We start from the raw sequence: 19,181 nt of genomic DNA, 5'->3' as shown, positions 1-19,181 counted from the left end.
GGGTGCATGAGAATTGGGGCTCATGTGGCCTGAAATAGACACAGCAAAGAAGCTAGGATTTAAATCCGGAGCCCACCTCCACAGCTCATGCTCATAACCACTGTGCCTACCAGTTAGTTTGGCATCTGACCTGATGGGCAGTGTCAGCTGGCTCTCTCCTTCCAGGCCCTGCCCAGCTACCCAGTCAACAATGTGGTAGGAGCCCCCATCATTTCCTGGATGTTGGTTCAACAGGATCTTTCCAGGAGATGGGGCTTTAGGGATTGGAAAGAGCCTCTGGTCTATTGGCGCCTCCTCTTGCCTCCCCCACATACACACGTGCTCATCTATCTGGCCCTCTGAGCACGGTTAGCCCCATGAAGCTAACTTCATTGTCAAAGCACCTAGAATCCAGCTCTAGGCAGAGTTTGGTTCCAGGGAGGCTCAGAGGAACAATGACCTCTCTTTTCAGTTACAAGTTCCCACATCTACAGAACTGCTTCAGCAGAGGGGGGACCCTCCTTCCAGACACTCTGGAGCGCTGGAGGGCCCAGACAGGACTGGACATCTGAGAATTCTATGGCCAGACAGAAATGGTACCTGCTCCTAGAACCATGGGCTGGTGAATGTGGTGGGCTTCAAAAGGCTCTTTAATAATAAAAACATGAGCCACCATTTATCATGCACTTATTCAGTGAATATTTATTGGGCACCTACCACGGAATAGGTATTGACAATTCAGCAGAAACAAAACAGGCATAGCTCCTGCTCTCACGGAGATGACATTCTAGCAGGAGTCGGGAGAGAGACATAAGCTACTAAATATATGACATGGCAGATGGTGAGAAGGTCTGTGGAGAGAAGTCAAGCTGGTGAGAAGGGGTGAGGTGGGATGAGGGGCTGCTGTTTCAGATATGGTGGTCAGGAAAGTCCCCTGCAACGGGGTAGTGTTTCTGCAGAGACCTGAGTTTATTGAACATGCAGGCACTGTACTAAGCTGCTCAGATTGAAGTGAGGGGTGGGGAGAGGAACCCACTAGGACCCCACCTCACCTGCTGAGATACCTTCTTGGAACTCTTGGGGCCCTGTGAGCACGATGTGGATTCCCGTCGCTCTACACTATGCCACTTACCCAAACTACCTGGGGAATCCTTCCCCCCAACTCCTTTCCCCAGTGCTGCTTCTTGGGACTCTCAGGACTTCTCGCCTCCTCTCTCCAGTCTTTTACCTTACATCCTTCTATGGCTAATGGGTCCCCTGGCAGAACTCCCGAGAAGGCTCATGGCAGGGCTGTGATGTGGAAGAACTTTGCACATGTGGGGAAGGACAATGGAGTCATGGCATGGGCTTTCAGCCTTTCAGAGGAGGCCATGTTTAGGGACTGCTCCTTTGGACACCAGCCTCTCTGTAGGATTCATTTCAGGATTCAAGCAGAGCTGGTCCTCTTATGGCAGATAATTTAATCCCATATTATTTTAAAGGACTTTTGGTGTCTGTGGTCACTTGTTAAAGTATGGCTCCTTCTAAAGGGATTATAATGTGGTTTTTAGTTCCTCTTCCCTGGGGAGTGGTCAATCAGATTGCTTTCCACTGTAGGGCAACCCCTAGGATGAGGGTTCCAGTAAAGGGGGAGCCAGGGAAAGGGGAGGGAGGGAGCCACCAAATGAGAGGCCACTTCAGGACTGTGTCAGGACCTGCTCTGCTGAGTCTGTCTTTCTTTTTCTGTGAGCTGTGAGCCTCCTGAGGTTTGCTGATCCACCCACGACTTCCCACAGGGAATCACCTGCAGAGTTTCCAAGACAATGAGAATCAGACCTGGCCACCTGGGACCCGCCATTCCCCATTATGATGTGCAGGTTTGTTAGGGGCACTAAGGAGGGAAGGAAAACACCAATTTTTCAGTAATTTAGTTATTACATTTCTCATTGAGGAAAAATAACAGAAAGTAAAGATATTAAAAGGAGGGAGGGAGAAAGAGAGGAAGGAAGGCAGAAAGGAAGAGAAAAGAGAAAATTATTCATATTCTTATCATCCAGAGAAAAGTACTTTGAATAGCTAGCAAATTAGCTAGCTCATTAGTTATATAAATATATACATTTATTTATTTATTTTTATTTATTTATTTTTTTGTGAGGAAGACCAGCCCTGAGCTAACATCCATGCCAATCCTCCTCTTTTTTGCTGAGGAAGACTGGCCCTGGGCTAACATCGTGCCCATCTTCCTCTACTTTATATGGGATGCCGCCATAGCATGGCTTAACAAGTGGCGCGTCGGTGCGAGCCCGGGATCTGAACTGGCGAACCCCGGGCTGCCGCAGCAGAGCGCACGCACCCAACTGCTTGCACCACCGGGTCGGACCCCTAAATATATACATTAAAAAAGAAATAGGGGTGAATCTTAACATATCATTTTGTAGCTCACTTTTATCATTGAAGAATCTTGGGTGACCCTCTTTCCGGGTCAGTTAGCACCAATCTACAGCGTGATTTTTCATGACTGCATAGTGGATAGTCTGTCTCTACCGCTCTTTATGCCTTGTGTTGGTCAATAGGTGATTTCCAAATTTTTCGCTAGTAAAAACAACACTATAACCAATATGCTGTAGCTAAAATATTGCTCCTTTCCTCTATTTCTTCAGGCTAAATCCCAAGAAATAGAATGTGTGTATGTGTATCTATGGTTATGTGTATGGGTGTATGTATCTAAAGGGTAACAATTTTTATTCAGTGTTATGTGTAATTGTCTGCTCTCCCACCCTTGACTGTGATAACCATTTACGGAGCCCTTTTTTTAGTATCTTATTTCATTCTCGTACAATCCTGTGAAATAAGCTGTCATTATCTGTCTTATAGAGGAAGGCCCTGAGATGTAGAGTTTAAGTAGCTCAAAGACAACTAACTAGTAAGGCAGCAGAGTCATCATTTGAGTTTTGATCTGTGATGTCCAGGGACGTAGGCCTCAAAGATAACGGGAGGCTGTTATATTTCCTGAGCTCCTAAGGCCAGAAGAATCTTCCCAAGCTCCTCTGGTCCAGTCTCAATAAGGGGCTTCTCCTAAACCATCCCAGGCTGGTGGACTGGAAATCTGGGTTTAAAACTCTTGTCTTCCCTTGGTTTCTGGTTCTTGTTTTCAGTGACCACTAGAGTGAGAGGGTCTTCCATTTGACCAACTCAGCCCTTCCATGCTGCCATTCAAGCCATTTCCTGTTACGCAGATCAATCTGCTTCTTCCTCCAGGTCATAGATGACGAGGGCAATGTCCTGCCCCTGGTGCAGAAGGAGACTTGGGCATCAGGGTCAAGCCCATCAGGCCTATAGGCATCTTCTCTGGCTATGTGGTGAGGAACCCCCTCTCCTCTCTCTGTCCCCTGCTGGGGATAAGGGGTTCTGAGAGGGATGAGAGGGGTCCCAAAGTTATGAACTTCCCAAGAGAGATTGGCAAGACATAGGGACAAGGGGTGTCCAGTGTCCAAGAATGGGCACTTTGCCAAGAGAAAAGATTGGCCATTCATCCCTGTCATCCTTAGCCCATCACTAAGACCCCATTTGAAGAATCATCTTTCTCCAGACACCCCTTTCCACCCCAAGAAGTGCTTCATGCCAGAAAGCTTATTGCCTGTCAACTCTATACAGCAGTGTTTTCCCAAGGGCAGCCCTGCCCCCACCCCCAACGATTGTCCCTGCTCCATGCCATTGATCTCCTTCAAAGCTGTGCTAGATGCCACATTGAAGCCACCACACAGTTGGAGGCACCCCTACCTTCGGACCTTGCAGCGTTAGAAACAGATGATTCTTGAGGCTAACCGGCTCGATTTACAGGTGAGGATGGTGAAGACAGAGATTACAAAACTCATCCAAGCCCGTTATCATTGAAAAATGGACAGGGAGGACCTCAAACACGTTAAATAATAAATTAAATAATAAATCCAGTAATAATCGTTGCTACCATTTATTGAGTGCTTACCATGTGATAAGCCCTGTCTCAAAGCACTTCACGTACGTTAAACACATTGGATCCTCCCAAAGACCCTATGAAGTCCTTGGAGACAAATTGCTTGAGTTCAGAACCCCGCTCCACTACTTACTGTATGATCTTGGGCAAGTTACTGGTCTCTCATGCCTCAGTTTCCTCACCTGTAAAACATGTATCATAATATCTCTCAGCGTTATTATGGATATCGAGAGGCATTAATGTTTGTGAAACACTTAGAACAGTGCTATGTAAGAGTGTGTTAAATAAAAGAATTGCTGTAGATCCACATGATCACTACCACTGTACAGAGGAGGAAAACCGAGCCCCAGAGAAGAGGGCACAGCCGCACTGTGTGCTTCTCCAAGCATTTCCTGTGCGCTGTCCCCTCTATCCTCACGCGCCGGAATTCTCCCCACTCGACAGATGGGAAACAGACTCAGGAGTTGGTGGGTTGACTCAAGGCTGCAGAGTTAACGCCAGCAGGGGCTGCATGGTGACCAGGAGAAAGAGTCAAGCTGGTGGCCAAGAGATTTGGCTTCTGGTCTCAGCTCTGCCAGCTGTGATGGCTGTTTGGCCTCCGACAGGCCTCTTGATCTCTCTGATCTTCAGTACCCCTATTTTCCAAATGAGGAGGCTAGGCTGTGAATTCCCTATTCTGCCTTCTAACCCAGTGACTGAACATCCAACCTGGAGCCCACACCTCAACGCTTGAACAAACACTTGATATAAAGATGCGCTAACAAGGGGCAAAGCTCAGACTTTCTCACTGCTCATGAAAAAGTGCCTCAGCTGAATGAGGGCCCCGGCCACTGTAGAAATATGCACAATGCCTGGGGCCCTGGTGGCTTGCTGATGTGTCTCTAGAACTTTCAGATCTAACAGAGGAGCCAAAAAGAATGTCTAATAAACTTTGGTGCCCTTGAACAGGGTCATGGAGTGGAGCTGGGGTTGGGCTGACCGTTGAAGGGAAGGCGGAATCGGTCGGGGAAAGTGCCCTAGAGCTTGGGTGAGTGAAGCATCAATATGACCCGTCAGACTGAACCCCGGGGAGCAGGTGAGAGACCCTGGGGGAATAACTGAAATACAGAGGGAAGTCCAGTTCCACCTGGGGTCTGGGGTTGACAGGTTCAGGACAAGCCCACTGTGTTTAGTTGTTCAAGTTGTAAAAGTACAACCTGCCATCTGTTCTTGGCAGCCCTGCGACAGAGAACTTAGGCTTTGCAGGCACAATGACTCTGTCTACTCACCAGGACAATCTTGAGAAGACAGCAGCCAACATTCAAGGAGACTTTTGGCTCCTGGGAGACTGGGGAATCAAGGATGAAGATGGGTATTTCCAGTTCATGGGGCGGGCAGATGGTATCATTAACTCCAGTGGTGAGCTTGGCTTCTGGGCTGGGAAGGGTAATCTAGATCTTTATTCTGGCTGGTTCTAGACTTTGGGGCTGGCCTAGAGGTTGTGTCCAGTCTTCTCTGAAGGACAGGTTCTCCTACAGATACCGGATTGGAGCCTCAGAAGTGGAGAGTGCATTGATGGAGCACCCCGCTGTGGTGGAGGAGGCTGTAGTCAGCAGCCCGGACCCCATCCGAGGAGAGGTGATGGGCGAGCAGCAGCTTGCGGGTCTGCAGATTTGGGAGACAAGGGCAGTATAGAATGGTGGTTAAGAGCATGGACTCTGGAGGCTGGGCTGCCTGGGTCCAAATCTTGGCCTTGTTGGTTACCAGCTGTGTGACCGTGGACAAGTTACTTAGCCTCTCTCAGCCTCAGTTTCTCATCTGTAAGATGAGAGGTTGTTGTGATGATTAAATGTGTTAATATTTGCAAAGTGCTTGGAATAAGGCCTGGCACATAGCAAGCACCACATAAGGTCTATTATTACGGGGCTGCAGGGATTCCACTGCTGTCTGTCATTTGAATGAGAATCTGATCCCTGACGAGAGGAATGAGGAGGAATTTGAAGCAAGAGATAGAGCCCCTGAGCCATGGGGTCTACAGTGAGAATAGGGGGAAGAAGAAAGACCTCCTATAACGCCAGGGTTATAGGAATAGGCCAGACGGAGTCTAACAGAGCCTGGTGTGTGTGTAGGGAAAGGTTAAGGTGCAGACGTGTGGGTCAATGTCCAAGGACATTTCTGTAAGAAGTTGACCATGTCATACTCTGGCAGGTTAGGGATGTATGGAAATCATGGGAGCCACTACGCAAATGGGGCCCGAAGGGGATCCTCTACTGAGAAAACCCTGTGTGCCAAGCACTGAGCTAAGCTGTGCTGCATATGACTTCATTTCATTTCCCGTGAAGTATGACAATTGGATCTCCATTTTATAGACATGCAAACTGTAGTTTGGAGAGGTTAAACAAGTCATTTAGGCTGATGGTCCCTAGTCTTTATTTTCCTCTCTTCTCCAATATCGAATTTCTCCCCTTCACTCTCTATTGTCCTGGGGATACGAGGTGAGCCTGGTCTCAATCTGCAGTCCTACCTGTGCATCCAATAAGCCGCTTGAGAGAGAGGTGGGATCTTGGCTGTTATTATCCTTAGTTTCTCCCTTTGCCCTGCCCCGGATATCTGGAGGAGTAATTGGGGGATATATAGGTGGTGGCTGTGGTGGAAGTCTTAACACTGATTTTGCACTGTCCCAGGAGATGACGACACACTCTGACCCCTTCTCTCTTGGCCCTCATCCTCGCTGCAGGTAGTGAAGGCATTTGTGGTCCTGGGCCCACGGTTTCTGTCCCATTACCTGGACCAGCTCACCAAGGAGCTGCAGCAGCACGTGAAGTCAGTGATGGCCCCGTACAAGTACCCGAGGAAGGTGAGGCCTCTGGGCTCCCGAACTTGAGGAAGGAGGGATGGTTCTCCTCTTGTATTTCTCTCCTTCAGTCAGAGGATGAAGCCTCTAATTCCAAAGTTCTGCCTGACTATGACCAAGAAAGCCCAACTGTCCAGATTCCTGAAAATTGTCCTTAGCCTTTAAGTCACTCTGAATTGCAAGTCAGTTGCTCCTGTGGGAACAAGTTCTAGCCAATACCTGGCCTACATTCCCACTCTCTGCACTGAGGTCTTGCCATATTATTCAGGATTCTCTCAGTTGTAAGTGACAGAAATCCAACTTGAACTTTATTGCTCAACTGAAAAGTCCAGGGGTGGGTGAAGCTTTAGTCACGGCTGGTAACAGGCGTTCAAATGATGTGGTCAGGGATGTCTCTTTCAACACTTGACTTTCCTTCTTTCTGTATTGGCTTCATTTCTTGAAATTCTCTACCTTAGTAATGGCCCCCAGAAGCTCCAAACATACATTTTTAGCAGCTTAGCAAATCCCAGTAGACAAAGAGCATCTTTGGGGCCGGCCTGGTGGCATAGTGGTCAAGTTTGTGCACTACACTTCGGCAGCCCAGGGTTCGTGGGTTCAGATCCTGGGTGTGGACCTATGCACCACTCATCAAGCCATGCTGCGGCGGCATCTCGTGTACAAAATAGAGGAAGATGGGCACAGATGTTAGCTCAGGGCCAATCTTCCTCACCAAAAAAAAAAAAAGCATCTTTTTCCTCAAAGGCACCAGCAAAAGTCTTCAAGTTGATTCTGTTTGGACCAATTCAGGTCATGTGTTCATCTTAAACCAATCCCTGCAACCAGGGGATGGGACACTCTGACTGGCCAGTTCTGGGTCATGTGATCACCCCTGGAGCTAGCACAGGAAGGATGGGAGAGAGAGCTGCCCTGAACCCATGACATGGACTGAGCGAGGGAGGGGTGGCTCCCTGCAGGAAAATGGAAGTTCTCCTACCCGAAAAGGCAAAAAGCATAGGCTCTACCGTACCTGTTTTCAACTGTTTTCACTCTGAGGCAGAGAATTAAAGCATGGAGCTTGACACAGAAGGAGGACCTAGTTTTTGGAGCCAGGTACAAAATAGGAGCTTGCCCCAGGGAACGAAGAAAAATTTACTTTTTTGAGTCTGGGGTAGAAGGTGAGAGCAAGCACATTAAGCCTCAAGCCCCTCAGATCCTCGTGTAACCCGGATGCTCTCTGATGCTTTGTCAGCACAGGCTGATTGTCACAGGTGGTTTCTGAGAAGCAGACTCTGGGAAGGAGACTATCCTGCAGAGATTTATCAGGGAGTGCTTTGGATCAAGACCTGCAGAAGGAGATGGACGGGAAGGGAGCAGGATTGGGCAGAAGGTGAAGTTGCACTATGACATAGTTTCAGTGGGGGCCTCAGCCGACCCCATGGGGAGGCCTGAAGCTAGGACAACCTTTCAGGGTCTCCTGAGGGGGTGGAGGGGATAAGGGGAGGGCCTTTATAGCCCCGTGTGGTTCAGGCGTGGATGCAGGCTGCCCTGGGAAGGGGGCGTGGCCCTGGGAGAGAGAGCTCTCCTCAGCTGTGCACTCTCCAAAGAGGCCTGGCAGTGGGGGAGTAAGCCTTTTGTTCCCGCAGGGGGATCTGGGCAGCACATTAAAGAGTCCACCATGCAGACTTTCAGCCTGAAACTGATAGAGAGGCAGGATAGCATAGTCTCGGAATCAGACTGTTGCATTCAAAATCCATATCATCACTTACTCAACAATCTCTCTGTGCCTCAGTTTCCTTATCTGTAAAATGGCGATAATGGTGTTACTGTTTCACAGGTTGTTAAGAAGAAGAATTAATATTTGTAAGGCATAAGGCACTTAGAAGAGTGACTGGCACATAATAAGCATTTAATAAGTATTTTAAAAGGAAACTAGAAATCCAATAACACCAAACATATCAAGAATTTAGAATTTGGAATTGAAACTGAGTATTTGGGGAGATTCAGTGGAAGGGTCCTATCACACAGTATAACAGTGTATTACTCAGTAGACGTGTCTCTTTTTACATTCTCTCCTCTAGAATGCCCTGGGCAGCAGGTTCCTTCCACCTCCTCCCTCATTCCAGTGACCATACTCCCTTCTTTTTATTGATTGATTGATCTTCTTGAGGTCATATTAGTTTATAACATTGTGTAGTTTCAGGTGTACATTATTATATATCAGTTTCTGTATAGACTGCATCTTGCTAACCACCAATAGTCTAGTTTTTGTCCGTCACCATACGTATGTGCCCCTTTACCCCTTTTGCCCTCCCCCCACCCCCTTCCCCTCTGGTAACCACTAATCTGTTCTCCTTATCCACATGTTTTTTTATCTTCAATATATGAGTGAAATCATAGAGTGTTTGTCTTTCCCCGTCTGACTTATTTTAACATGATACCCTCAAGGTCCGTCCATGTTGGTGCAAATGGGATGATTTTGTCTTTTTTATGGCTGAGTAGTATTCTATTGTGTGTGTGTGTGTGTGTGTGTATATATATGTATATATATATGTATGTATATATATACATATATATACACACCACGTCTTCTTTATCCATTCATCAGTTGATGGGCCCTTGGGTTGCTTCCACATCTTGGTTATTGTGAATAATGCTACAATGAACATAGGGGTGCATAAACCTCTATGGATTGTTGATTTCATGTTCTTTGTGATATGCAGAGTAGCTTTCGTCTTAGCATTAAACGTGGATCTCCCTTATGGCTTCCTTCTACCTTCTATCTACTCTCCAGGGGCCAAATAGTAAATATTTTAGGTTATACTGTCTTTGTTGCAACTACTCAATTCTGCCCTTGTAGTGTGAAAGCAGCCAGAGACAATTGTAAATGAATGGGAGTGGCTGTGTTTCAATAAAACTTTATTTACAAAAACAGGAGGAGGGCTAGATTTTGCCCATAGGGTGTAGTTTGCCAAGCCCTGCTCTACCCCACTGTGATCTTAACAAACTCCTTCCTCAACAAAGTCAGTCTTGCCCTGTGGAAGATTCCCACATCAGCTGCTAAGATAGTTTTTTCGTATCTGTATCCCTATTGTTATTATTTTTATTAAATCCAAGACCATCTGATTCCTAGACTGATGCCCTGGCAAGCTGAACCATGGGAAGCCTCAATGAACTGTCATCATCATCCACATATTAGGATTCAAGAGTGTTAGAGATGGTGAGGTCCTTGATATCAGACCTTCCTTTTCACGGGTGAGAAGAGTGAAATTGGAGAGATTTTATAGTTTTGCCAAGGACACACCAACAGGAAATGACTGAGATGGAATTGAAAACCAGGCTTCCTAACTCTTAGATGTCTGTTCTCTCCAGTCGAGCTTAATAACCACAGCTAATATTTTTGGGTGTTTACCCCATGCTAAGAATTTAGCCTTGGAATCTCATTTAGTCCTCACAACAACTCAACAAATTTGTTGTTATCCTCTGGCTTATTCAGTGGGGAAACCGAGTCTCCTAAAAGCCAGATGACCCGACCAAAGCCAGGCGAGTGGTAGAGGAAAGACTGGAGCCCAGAGAGTCTGGCATCAAAGCTCAGGTGTCTGATGTGTCGTGTTGTGTTCACGTACTGCTTCTCGCCTGGTCTAGAGTATGTCAGAGACCAGCTGACCGACTTTATGTCCAGTTCCAGCCATTCTCCTCTTGTCCTTGTCCCCGAGCACTTTCTGAAGCTTCTTATTGCACAGCGGGCTGCCCTGGGTGTTTTCCAGGCTCAGTCCTCACTCACCTGGAGCCTCCAGCCTCAAGAGCTTCCCTTCACCCTGTAGCAGTTCCTCTGAAATAGCCAACCCCATTGGGGTCATGGACAGCCCACCCTGCACTGATTTTTCCCAACAGATGGAGTTTGTCTTGGACCTGCCCAAGACTGTCACGGGGAAAATCCAGCAACAAGGACTGCAAGAGGTCTGGGCAGGCCGGGGCTCAGTGAGACCTGCAGGGGCCTTTCCTGTGCTTCCTGCCCTTTTCCCCCTTCCATTTCCCTTTGGGTCTTCTGTCTTCCCCTGGGGATATGAGATTCTTTATGGCAAGACATGCGTGTGATTTTTGTCTTTCCTTGGTTATGAGCTCAAAATCTTTCCATGTTGGATATTGAAAGAAGAAAAGGAGGGAATGCGAGAGAGGAAAGGAGAGGGGAACAAAGGAAAAGGAAAGAGAAAAAGAGTGAAACAGCAAGATAGAGCAACTGAGAAAGAAAAGGAGGGAGGGAAGGTAGAATGGAGGGAGAGAGGAAAGACAGAAGGAATTAGAGGGACGGAAAAGAAAGAGAAGGAAAGAAGGAAGGAAGGAAAGAAGGAAGGGAGGAAGGAAGGAAGGATAGAAGGAAGAGAGGAAGGGAGGGAGAAAGGGAGGGAGGAAGGAAGGATGAAAAAGAAAAGAAAGCTGGATAAACAGAGTCAAGCAGAAAACTGTGTCCTAGGAAGGAAATGAAAAGCCAGGGCGCCCATATCACCACTTGGACAAGACCTCCATACAGAGAGGCTTGTGTATGTGGTTGGGACAGTGGCGTCATCCCCATGTCACCCCATACGTTAGGGCATTCATGTCCAGTGGAGGGGAACCACCATGTACTGAGCATTTGCCACATGCCAGTCACTGTCCTAGCCATTTTATAAATCCTGTCACGTTTCATCTCGGTGTGGCATCTGCAGACCTCAGGTCATAGTTGTGAGAACAGTGTGATAAACTCAAACAGGTGTCCCTTCCCCTACAGCTCATGTTTGTGGTGTTGTCTGCTCTTCCTAGAATCAAGTAATAAAATCATTTTTAAATCAAGACCCTCTGGGGAAAACAAAGAAGGAGAGAGTGGCATTGGTGAAAGACAAACCACAGACTCAGTTCCTGGGGCCTCTGGGACCCCAGAGCCAGGAGTCCACGAGAGGGAGGGAGGTGAGGACCATGACGGCTTCACCACAACCCAGAGGCAGAAGGTGAACCTTCCTAGCAGACTCAAGTGAGCTGGAGAAGAAAGCAAAGGATTTCTGAGGCTCCATGACTCTTCTTAAGAATACTGAGTAATAACTACAACGATGGTAATAATAATGTCAAGCACTTGCCAAGTATCAGGCACTGTGCGAAGCAAACACGTATATTAATCCCGCTTAATGTTCACAGTCACCCTTTGATTCAGGTACTATTATTTTTCCCCTTTGACAGAGGAGGAGACTAAGACTTGGAGAGATTAAGTGATATTCCCCGAGGTCACACAGCGTCAGGTTCCCACACAGGCCTGTCTGCATACAATGCTCATGCACCCCTTCAATCTGCTTGCCTGCTCTTCTGGCCCTTGACAAAGCACTTCTCTTACAAGTCCTCTTTTTCAACATCCAATAGAATGTGGATATACTGTGATATATTCCTCCAGGAGTCCACTAAAATGCATCAGAGTTTTGTTTGGCCTAGTAGAGAAATGCAGTCTGCTAATCAAATAGCAAAACTTTGCTTTTAACCGACAGCTTCCAAGAATTAAAATCTGGCAGATGCTCATCCTGACACTTGCACTGCTATCTTTATCCTATAGCGAGAATGTCTTGGGTCATATCCCTTTACTCAGTGCCCAGTCCACACTCTCCTCACCTCTTCCAGGCTCAGGAATGATTGATGATGGGAACGCACACCTTTAGGGGAAGTCTGTGACCTACCTGAAGAATAGGATCTGGCTCTCCTCCCTCCGCTCCATCCCCTTCTCCAAATGGCTTGTATAAAGCTATCACAGTATTCAGCCGGTACCTTTCAGATTGGCTGAAAGGTGGCTTACTGTGACTACAATGAAATCACCACCTCTTGTCTTTTTCAGGATGAGATAAAGATAGACCACCTCATCCTGCCTGTCCTTGTCTAGTAAAAGCCTTTCTAGTCTAGGGAAAGTCCCAGGCTGGCTGCAATTATCCACAGATAGAAGGAGAAACTTCCACTGGAGAAGGGGGGTCACCTCACTTACATTCAATATTATTTCAACATCAGGTTCAAGTTGTGAAATGACAGAAGGGCTGGCCATTATATCACATGTTAAAGAGTTGAGACTTCATCTGGAGAGTAATGTACTCAGTCAACAATGCATTTCTAAATGATTACCTTGGTAGCTGAGTGGTGAATGTATTAAAGGAGAATTTGAGAAATGCTTGGAAGAATTCCTTTTCCTTGGAACCTGATGACTTGGAACTAAATAAGGCAGATGGGGTTAAGAGTAAGAAGGCACTGAAGGATGATATCTTGGTTTTTTATTAGGTAAACTGGGGTAGGTGGTTATAGTACTTTCTGAGAGGAATGGATTTGGAGGCAGGAACATTGAATTCAGTTGTGGTCATGTTTATCTATGTTATCTATGGAATATCGAGGTTAGCATATATTTAGTAATCAGTTGGATATTTAAGTTTGAACTCAGGGGAGAGGTCAATATTTTAAATGTGGTTTAGGAAATTATCGAGAGAAATAGAGAGAGAGAGGAGAGAGAGAGAGATGGACAGAGTGCATATGGAATGAGAGGAATTGTTGGCTGAGGATGAGTTCTTGGAGAACAATATTTAAAGAGAAGAAAAAGGAAGAGAATTCCATGGACAATGTTGAGAAAGAAGACTCAGAAAAGGCAGGGTATGAGAACAGAAAGATGAAAGAGAGCGATTCAAGAGTTGGTTATCATTGCCAAGAACGACCAAGAGTCAGAACTGAAAAGGACCCATTGCATTTGGCAGCAAGAACATTAGAGAACTTGCTTCCAAAAACAAAGATTCAATAGAGTAATTAAGAGTAGAAAACTGATGACTGTGGGTTATCAGTGAGGGATGGAAAGAGATGGAGACAGCTAACGTAGTCTATTCTTTTTAATAAGCATTAATTGAAAGGGGAAGGAACAAAAGAAAATATACAGAATCAAGGAAGCAACTTTTGGAGGAGGGAGGAGTTATGTGGCAAACATTGTTTTTCTCCTACTGTCATGGAGTGAATTGTGTCCCCCAAATTTCATATGTTGAAGCTCTAACTCCTAGTACCTCAGAATGTGACTGTATTTGAAGATAGGGCCATTAAAGAGGTGATTAAGTTAAAATGAGGCCATTAGGGTGGGCTCTAATCCAATCTGATGGTGTCCTTATAAGAAGAGATTGGGACACACAGAGAGACACCAGGGGTGTGTGCACAGAGGGACAGTCATATGAAGAAGCAGCAAGAGGATGGCCATCTGCAAGCCAAGAGGAAACCAACCCTGCCAGCACCTTGATCTTGGACTTCCAGCCTCCAGAACTGTGAGAAAGTAAATTTCTGTTGTTTAAGCCACTGGTGTGTGGTATTTTGTTACAGCAGCCTTAGCAGACAAATACACCTACCCAATGGCCATTCCCCACCACCACCTCCACATCACCTTGTTCCTTGCTAAAAGAACCCAGATTTTGTTCAGAATCAGAGTGAGCGCACTGCTGGGACATGAATTATGATTGGATTAACCCAGTCCTTTTCCAGTTCTCTTCAATTAAGTCAATTAGAAAGTTTCAGTTTGCTCCTTCTGTGTCTTCCACTCCTTTGTGGTGGAGTTTATTTGTGACTCAGCAAATATTGACTCTCTGCTCATCCCTCTCCACCCCTACTCAAGGGAGGAATACACTTCTCTGAGCCATGAGGTTGAGCTTGGTGGTGTAGCTTGTCTTGGCCAATGGAATACTAGCAGGCATGATGCAAGCAGAGGTTTTGAGTGTGCTTACCTGGTTTGCCTTGATTTTTGGTGCATCTGCCACCCACCATGAGAAGAGCATGCCCTAGAGAGCCACCAGTCTCAGAAGGAAAGCCTCGTGGGGCAGACATAACCCCACCCCACAGCTGAAGCTGAGCCTCCCAGACCACCTACAGGCTTGTGAGAAATAAATGTGTGTTGGTGTAAACCGTTGAGACTTGAGGATTGTTTGTTAGGCAACTTTGCCATAGCAACAAATAACTGATAAAACCTTAATTCCTCTTTTTAATAAAAAGAGAACAGACTAGTCTCAAATATTTGGCAGGCAACTGTATCCCAATGGGATTTAATAACAATAACAATGTGTACTTCCATTGTATTCATTTTTAGTTTCCTCCGTTGTGGCAGATAAAATTAATTTCTTAATGATAGTAGTGATACAGAGTTTCGTTTGGATTGATAAATTTTTTGTGCTTTAAGTTTTTAAGAGAATCAATGTAAAGGAAAATATTGAGTAAATAAGACTAGAGATAATAGCGCATGGTTATAGCACAACAGAAAGAGACAATGGAGGTGAGGCATGAATGACCGAAGTTTGAGAAACATTTGAGTAAGAATGGGCCGGGATTACAGAGGAGAAGAGAACGAACGGGACCAAAATGAAAACTCAAAAGGAAGTGCAAGTAGTGTCATCTTTCCTAAAAGGAAGTAGCCAAGGATGAGTGGGGAATGTAGTTACCTTTTAGAGTTGAAGGTTGTGAGTTTGAGGTCTTGTTCTGTTCGAGGAATGCCCTGTCCACTCTCAGCCTCAGTCTCCTCATCTGATAAATGGGAGGGATCCAACATCACCACAAGGATGCAGTAGAGATTCGTGGAGATCATGCCTGAGGAAGCATCTCACAGGGTTCAGGTAAACCACCGGGCAGGGATTAACGTTTGAGAGGTGCAGGTGCGAGGGGAAGAGACGGGGGCCCAGAGAATGAGTGCTGCCTCAGCAAGCAAGGGTGCAGTCAGGCTGGGCACAGCAGCCCAGCTGCATGAACTCTGATCGGAGGTAACCTCTTATTTAATTTTAGTTACCTTTAACTAAACCCTCAGTCCACCAAGAGAGCCAGTCTGCCCACAGAAGGAGAGAGAGGGGAACGAGTGAGCAGAGAAAGGGCATTTGCTTGGAAGAGCAGGATGTTTATGGAAAAAAGATCCAGCTTTTTGATGGAGTCGTGATTTTCTCGGTCCTTCCAGGGTCCGGGTGCTCTAAAAAGAAGAGAGCGCTGGCATAAGACAAACAGATCCCTGGGGCTGTGAGCTGGATAAAGAGCCCATCCCCGCAATGGTTTGGGAGGTCCAGATATCCCAGCAGGCCCCGCAGAAGATGAGAGAACGCAATATCTGAAAGCTGTCCTGCAGAAAGAGCCCTACAGAGGTGACAGCACCATCCTGAAAGAACCTTTGTTGTTTTCTTCTATCATTTTAATATTACTTACCTTTGCAAATTGGTAATGCCTGAAAGATATTCTGAAAAATCCGGTAAAAACCACCCCCCACTGCCATCACAGTTTTCCTCCCCAGAGGTAAATGATGCCCCTTTTTTGTGAATCCTTCCAATGGTATCTGGGGGGAAATTTGGAGGGAGCCAGACGGTAGAAGCTTAGTTGGTTTTCTCCCTCTTTACTCAGATTGTGCTGTGATTTGCACCCCATTGCAGTTCCCTCTAGCCTCCCCCTACAGGAGAGAACTCACTCTCTCGCAGATCCTTTCTTCATCTCCCCAGCAGTGTGGGTGGAACAGGGAAAGCCCCAGGCACCTCCATCACCGTGGTCCTGCCTTGTGCACGTGGGTCAGCATTTCAGCCAACATTACCCTAGAAGCCGGATGCTGTGCTGGTGTTCAGGGGCTGGTCCTCCTGCCTGGGCATGGTCACTCAGGAGGGCAAAGGCCCAGGGGCATTCCCTTCCCAAGGAGCCTAGATGGGTTCAGAAGAGCCTGGACAGCAAGCTGGTTCTGTGTGGCTCCAGAACCAATCTAGGAATAGGGAGGGTACATGGCATGAAGGCAGATCTCAGCTTGAACAACCTCAGAATTTCCTGAAAATGCAATCTTTCCGCCAGTGCTCTGGGCTGCCTTAGGAAGTAGTGAGTTCCCTCTCACTATAGAGCTGCTTGTTTGCATCAGACTAGCTGATTTCCACGTTCTCCATTTCCTCCTGGGGTTGGCACCAGTGCGATTGAACTTCTTGGGCAGAGCCAGACTTGATAATTGTGGCTCACTTGTCAGGGCAAGGGTGTGGCCTAGTTCTTACCGGCACCATCCTCTGAGATTCCCAGGCACACCAAACCAAGAAGGATGCAAAAGGAAAACAAGAGCTCAGTTGCATGTGGATAACAGTAGGTCTGTCCACCAGGTGGCTCCCAAAGCCTTGCATTCATTTACTCAACAAATAGCTAGTAAGTGGTTGCTAGTGCTAGTATTTTACCCAGGGAGGATACTGCTTTAAAAGGAAAGTTCCTTCCCTCGTGGAACTCATATCTAGTTGTTGTGGGAGGGGGAAGGGAGAAGCAGACAATAATTAAGATAAATAAGCAAATATGGAAAATAGAGATTAGGATGGGTAGTGGTAATTGGTATGGAGAAAATTAAGCAGGTGAGAATCTAAGAGAGTGATTGCATTTTTTTTCTATTTTTATGGATAGAAAATATCTGGAGTGAAGTAAATAGAGCTTTACTGCTACTTTTGGCAGATTTTTTTTCTGACAGACTTACAACAAAATTCCACCACCATTCCTACCTGCTTGCAGACGGTTGAGTGGGCCACTGGGATGTCACGTCGGGTCATTGAGAGGCACAGAAAGGGGCCCATTTCTTGTCCACCCACACTGACTTATGGAAAGGGGTGTTTCTGTTAGGCTTACTTTCTGGTTTCCTTCATTTTTGCCCAAACAAACCAGTAATGATCCAGAAGTTACCTGACATTCACAACGAATATTCATTAATTGTGAGACATGGGGGAGGAGTGAGCAGAAAAAGAGCATTTGCTTGGAAGAGCAGGCTGTTTATGGAAATGAAGATCCAGCTTTGGATTTTCGGAAGTTTTCTCCTTTTTTTGTTGTGAGTAAGATCAGCCCTGAGCTAACATCCATGCCAATCATCCTCTTTTCGCTGAGGAAGACCGGCTCTGAGCTAACATCTATTGCCAATCCTCCTTTTTTTCCCCAAAGCCCCAGTAGATGTATGTCATGGTTGCACATCCTTCTAGTTGCTGTATGTGGGATGCCACCTCAGCATGGCCAGAGAAGCGGTGCATCGGTGCGCGCTCGGGATCTGAACCAGGGCCGCCAACAGCGGAGCACGCACTTAACCGCTAAGCCACAGGGCCGGCCCTGGAAGTTTTCTCCTTTTTTTCATCTGCCCACAGTTTTTCTCATTGAGGCTGTTGCCTAGCGTTAAAGAGGTCACGCCCAGCAGAAGTGCATCCTCCCAGGGGGTCACCTTTTTAAAATTCTCACCAGGGCACCATAAGGGCTTAGCAGGGACCTTGCTTGTCAAGTGGGAATTTGTTGTTCTGCTGAGGTTGAAATTTGTCTTGGCCACCAGGCTGGTGCTGGAGTTTTAACAGAAACATCTGGCCTCCCATCCCAGTCTAGGAAGGCAGAGGGTTGAAGGAGATAGTTCAGAGTGAAAGCCAAGTGACTTTCATTGAGAACCTACCATATGCTGGATATTTTGACAAATATTATCTCATTTGATGCTTCAGCGTAAGCCTGCAAGAAGCAGGCATTATTATTAAGTCCATTTTGCTGCTGAGGAAACTGAGGATTGCAGATATTAAATTAAAAAGCTACCCAGTCAGCCATCTGGTAAGTGTTGGAGCAAGGATTCCAATCCAGGTCTATCTCACTCCAAAGCCTGTGATCTTTCACTAAGAACCACTGGAGCCGGAGACAAAAAAAGTGAAGTCTCGAGAAAGCAAGCCACCACTGCTTTTGCTTCCAATGATAAGTAGAGTTCAAAGTTCAAGAAGCCAGGGAAAGTGTTATGGAGTCATCAGATCAATGAAATGGCCTCACCAGCATGGGTAAGACTCCTGGTGGTAGGGCCGAGCTTGTCTGCAGTCTGACCTACTATCTGCAACCCCCCCATCTACCATCACTAGCCACACACCTTTCAGTGCCGCTGGCCATTGCCTGTCACCAGGACGACTGTCTGTCTCCTACCTGCTCTCCTTTCCCACTCGCTCACCTCCCCAGAGTATTCCCCACGCGGCAGCCAGGCTGATCCTCTCAAAACATGTATCAACTGATGCTATTCCCCTACCTCCACCTGCCAACGGCTTCCGCTCTCTTAGAATAAATTCCGAACTCTTCTCCATGGCCTTCAAGGTCCTACGTGATTTGGCCTCTACCTGACTCTCTGACTCCTTGTGCTGCCTCTTTCTCCCTTCTGCTTGACACTAGACCACTAACCTTCCTTCCGATCCTCAAACGGACCTTCTCCTGTCTCAGGGTGCCAGGTGCTCCACTGCTTGGCGTGCTCCTCTCCCCACTTCTTCACCCGGCTGCTGCTTCTTGTCATCTAGGTCTGGGCTCAAATGTCCCTTCCACAAACAGTTCTTCCCTGATCACCCTACGATAGTAGCAGCCCCCGCCCCGTCACTCCCCATTACATCAGCTCTTTCATCTTCTTCATAGCACTTCTCACCAACTAAAAGTATCTTGCCTACTTGT

The 19,181-nt window shown here is 46.7% G+C and overlaps 1 pseudogene; it reads left to right on the top strand.

Moving 5' to 3' along the window:
- Window positions 1-19,181, top strand: part of LOC131421987 (acyl-coenzyme A synthetase ACSM2A, mitochondrial-like) — a 74,264-nt pseudogene that overhangs the window by 11,506 nt on the left and 43,577 nt on the right.

The sequence above is a fragment of the Diceros bicornis genome, chromosome 26 (assembly GCF_020826845.1).
Source record: "Diceros bicornis minor isolate mBicDic1 chromosome 26, mDicBic1.mat.cur, whole genome shotgun sequence".
In the NCBI taxonomy this organism is placed as follows: domain Eukaryota; kingdom Metazoa; phylum Chordata; class Mammalia; order Perissodactyla; family Rhinocerotidae; genus Diceros; species Diceros bicornis.
The sequence above is the reverse complement of the archived record's forward strand: the minus strand, read 5'-3'. Positions and strand labels throughout refer to the sequence as shown.